The sequence below is a fragment of the Conger conger genome, chromosome 7 (genome assembly GCF_963514075.1).
Source record: "Conger conger chromosome 7, fConCon1.1, whole genome shotgun sequence".
Classification (NCBI taxonomy): domain Eukaryota; kingdom Metazoa; phylum Chordata; class Actinopteri; order Anguilliformes; family Congridae; genus Conger; species Conger conger.
In genome coordinates, this window is record NC_083766.1 from 64049514 (window position 1) to 64054513 (window position 5000).

General features: G+C 50.0%; 1 pseudogene; it reads right to left on the minus strand.

The window, feature by feature from the left end:
- Window positions 1-4480: 4480 nt before the first annotated feature.
- On the minus strand, window positions 4481-4587 carry LOC133134168 (U2 spliceosomal RNA; annotated as a pseudogene).
- Between the last annotated feature and the right edge of the window lie 413 nt (window positions 4588-5000).

A 5000-nucleotide genomic window follows, 5' to 3' on the forward strand; every position in this document is an offset into this window, starting at 1 on the left:
TCGCTGCTCTTTATGGGAAATGTTTCATTTAATTATTTTTGAAAGCAACTTCACGTTACATAATTGAGGCATGGGGCGGCCTGTAGTGTAGTGGTTAAGGTAAATGACTGGGACACACAAGGTTGGTGGTTCTAATCCCGGTGTAGCCACAATAAGATCTGTACAGCCGTTGGGCCCCTGAGCAAGGCCCTCAACCCTGCATTGCTCCAGGAGAGGACTGCCTCCTGCTTAATCAAATCAACTGTACGTCACTCTGGATAAGAGTGTCTGCCAAATGCACTTAATGTAATGTAATAATTCCTTTTCCCTGTTGCATCATATTATACATATAATATGAGGCACATAAGCGTGTGGCCAAGACTTTATATCCGGGGGAAATCATTTTTTTGAGCCAAAAGGAACACTTAGAACAAAAAACACACAAATGTAAATGATATGTAAATATTAATTATTATACTTACCTGTGGACACATACCTGATATGATTTGTCATCCCCCTGGTGAGGGTGGCAAGGATGGTGCAGTGGGTAGCACTGCCGTCTCACAGCAAGGAGGTCCTGGGTTCGAATCCCCGTCGGCCGGGGCCTCTCTGTGCGGAGTTTACATATTCTCCCCGTGTTTGCGTGGGTTTCCTCCGGGTACTCCGGCTTCCCCCACATTCCAAAGACATGCAGGTTAGGCTAATTGGAGAGTCTAAATTGCCCGTAGGTATGAGTGTGTGAGTGAATGGTGTGTGTGCCCTGTGATGGACTGGCGACCTGTCCAGGGTGTATTCCTGCCTTTCGCCCAATGTATGCTGGGATAGGCTCCAGCCCCCCTGCAACCCTGATCAGGATAAGCGGGTTCAGATAACCAACTTTACCAATAAAGCTGAACTGTACAGCTGAAAATAAAACAAAACAAAACAAAACAAAAGAAAACAAAACGAAACACCTAAAGCGCCAGAAGGGGGCGGCCGCTGCTTGCAGAAACGCCGTGTGGATAGATCGACGCTGAATTTAGGGCGAATCTGCGACGGTCATTCAGAACCTCCGTGAATATAGATTTTATGATGTGAGTGTGTACATGTCTAACACGGAAATAACTTTTGAAGAGAAATACATCAGTAATCGGTATTCGTTTCACTTTCCCTGAGTTAAAGTGTTCATCCTGCAGCTGAGGTGACATCGGGAGAAGATTTCCGGTATAATTTCTCGATTAAAGCGGCAGCTCCTTCGCACAAAACGCAACGTCCCTGTAGACAACACGCATAAAATTAAGCTGCGACAAACGTATCGAAAGCGTTTTGTTTAAATGATCTTGCCAATTAGGGTAATATTTCCCACTCAAATAAACAAATAAACACACAACCCAGTTTCACCGAAATCTAAATAAACACCACTTGCACTAACTAACAAACAAACAAACAAATAAACAGCGGAATCACACTACAGTGACGACTGAACTTAATTAGAAACAGCAGAAACAAATGATACTTAACTAATCCTGGAGAAAATGCTACAAACACACTGGAGAACACTAATGCCCACTGATAAGAACATGTGGTTTTATTGGTTTTTATAATTTCTTTACATTTTAAAATTCTTTTTCTTTTTTTAAAACACACTGATTAACACAAAATAATCATTTAAACAGGGACTTAAACTAATGAGACAAAGACATCAAAGGAATGAAAACAAACTTTAAGAAAAGGTGATCTGAAAATGATCACAAAAATAAGAAATACTTTACAAAACTTGACAAAATCAATATGTAATCCAACGAAACAAAGGTGGATTTAAAAAACGGAAAAATAGTAAAGAAAGCAAGTCTATTTCGCTCAGGTTTACTTTCCCGAGAGGCTTCTGTGTCCCTTGGGGGGTGGACTATATGATTAATTCCTTCCAATGGTCCACCCCCCACTTCTCTCTAGCCAGGTTCTTACTGCTGTGCATGTCCACCAGAATGCCGTCCTGGAGGAGGTTTTGAATCCTCCTCCGGAAAGTGACCAGGTCTACAGCTGTTTTCTGGTAGACCTTGATGTTCCTCGCCTCCCACAGGACCTGCTTCACGGTGTTGATGATCCTCCACTGACGCTGGAGCACGGTGGTCTTGCATCCCCCCGGCGGACCGTAGAGGATGCCCTCAGCCATCGGGGAGGACCTCGGCAGGAACCTGCTCAGGGAGACAGAGGAACAAACAAGGCCCCAGACCCGCCTGGCCACGGAGCACTCCCAGAACAGGTGGTGGATGTGTTCTGAGTCAGTGCATCCGTGGGGGCAGCGTTCAGTCAGGGCTAAGTGCCGGCGATACATAAATGTTCTGGTGGGGAGACACCTATGGGCTGTCATCCAGGCAATGTCTTTTTGTTTGTTTGTGAGACACTTATGTGTCACATTTGCCCAGATGACTTGCGGGTCCAGGTCTGGCCCCCCCCTCGGGAGCGTTACAATTTGGGCAGATCTTAAATGAGCCATGATCATTTTATAGCTCCACGAGGTTAGGCCAGCCCTGGGCAGACCCGTCCTGTAGACAAAGTCCTTCAGGGCTCGATAGACATAGGGGGGGTCCCAGCTATAAGGTATGGTGAGGTCCAGCACACCCAAGCCCATTGCTCTGAGGAAGGGGGTGGCATAGTACCTGGCAAAGGTACCAGAGGCCTTACCCACCTTCCCTGCATTCTGGACAAGGGTGGCCAGACCCTGCACCATGATGATGTTCACAATGTCTGGGACCCCCCGCCCCCCATTCCGCTCCTCCTTGAGGAGGGTGACGCGTTTTAGCTTTTCCATGGTGCTCCCCCAGACAAAGCAGAAAGCCATCTGGGCAATTAGCTTCCCGGTGGCTTTGTCTGGGGGAAACACCCTCCCCACATAGAGCAGAATGGGTAGGACAATTGCCTTCAGGACAAGGATCTTACCCGCCATGGTCAAGGGCCGTGCACTCCAGCTCCTGATTTTGTTTTGGACGTGGCGGAGGGCTCCCTCCCAGCTGGTTCTTCCTCCTCCATTAGCCTGGAAGGTCACCCCCAGGAGCTTGATGGTATTCCTACGCACAGGGAAGGAAACGGTCAGCTCCTCACTCCAATGTGGAGACAGAAACAGTTCACTCTTGTCCCTGTTGACCAGGGTGCCAGTGGCCACACAGAAGTCGTCCAACACCTTGGTGGCACAAGCGATAGAACGACTGTCTGTGGCGACGATGGCAATGTCGTCCATGTACGCCATCACCTTTAGCCGTTCCCCCCCCGCTCCAGGGAGTGGATAGCCCACCACCCCTGGATTGGCCCTAATGGCCTGGAGGAACGGTTCCAGGTAGATGACGTACAGGAGAGATGCTAGAGGGCACCCCTGCCTGACGCCTGACCTGACATCGAACGGGGCAGAGGGCTGTCGATTGACAACCACTCTGCCCGTTATGTCTGTCAGGCAGATCTTTGTCCAGTGCAGGAGGGGGCCAGGAATGTTCATTTTCTCTAGCACTCTCTCCAAGCACACATGACTCACCCGGTCAAATGCCTTCTCTTGATCGAGACTGAGAAGGCACAAGGGGGACCTCCGCTCCCCGGAGTGGTTGATTAGATCCTTCACGAGGAGCAGGTTGTCATTTATGGACCTCCCCTGCACACTGCAGGTCTGGTCCGGTCCGATCACCAATGTTATCAGGCCTTGGAACCTCCCCATCAGCGCCTTCTCCATGATCTTATAATCGACTGAGAGGAGGTTGATCGGCCACCAGTTGCGGAGGTCCTTCAGGTCCCCCTTCTTTGGGACAAGAGCTACTGAGCTCTGTCTCAGTGAGGCTCCTAACCGCCCCTCCCTGTACGCAGCCCTTCCTTCCGCCCCGTCCCCCTTCAGGAGATCCCAGTGAGCCTGGTAAAACTCAGCTGGGATTCCGTCAGGGCCCGGAGCTTTGTGTGTGTACAGGGAGTGCACGGCCCTGGTGAGCTCCTCAGTGCTCAACTCCGCCTCCATCTGCTCATCTCCCAGGCGTCTGTCCAGGCAGCCCAGGAAGGTGTCCATGAGAGTCCCGTCTGAGGGCCTCTCGCTGTAAAGGCCCTCGTAGAACTCCCTGGCCACCTCCTGGACCTCCGCCTCTTCAGACACCACCACACCTCTGCTGTTATAGAGAGACAAGATGTTATTCGTCTTGGTTCGTGCCCTGCGGAAGAAGAACCGCGTGCACTTCTCATCCTCCTGGAGGCCCTGGAGTTTGGAGCGGAAGGTCTGTTTCTTCCGCTCTTCCCGGTAGAGGGTGGTGAGGCTCTGCCGAGCTTGTGCGATTTCCCTCGCCTTCCTCCGCCCGACTGCCCGGAAGTAGCCCCGCACTCGCTCCTTCACCATCTCCCACCACTCCACCGGGGAGTCAAAGAGATGTTTCAGACTCACCCACTCCAGGTATCTTCTCGAGAAGGAGAGACGCACCTGGGGGTCTTGGAGATGGCTGATGTTCATCCGCCAGAGCCCCTTACCCACAGTTATAGGTTTCTAGACACGGTCACCATGTGGTGGTCCGAGAAGTGCACCGCCTTGGTGGAATAGCTGTGCACCCTCAGGCCTAATGAGAACAGATACTACACTTGATCTTGGCCAAAAGGCCGAGAAGCGATACTGAAGGACAGCTTGAGTCGAGGGAGTCATTGCGGAAAACACAGCGTACAGTGACGATGGCAGATCTGGGCTGCGTTTCATAACAATCCCCAAATGAAAATGTAAATAATGCATTACACAACACATTACAGTAGGGTGCTTATACAGTTACACTGTGTAGACTGAGTTTTTTTTCGGTTTGATAATTTGGGAAATATTCCAATTCGCATCAGAAGACACATTAACAATACTTTCCACCAATCAGCAGTTTGTGTTCCTGTGCTTTTCAAACGGCTTTCCAGTATCTTAGCAATGGCAAGCAGCAAGCGGCCTGCCTGTAACTTCGCACGGCCAGCGGGATTAGCTCCTTTCCTATTCGTATTTTCTACAGTCATTAAAATACTCGATTCTATCAGACAGTCCTCACGATACA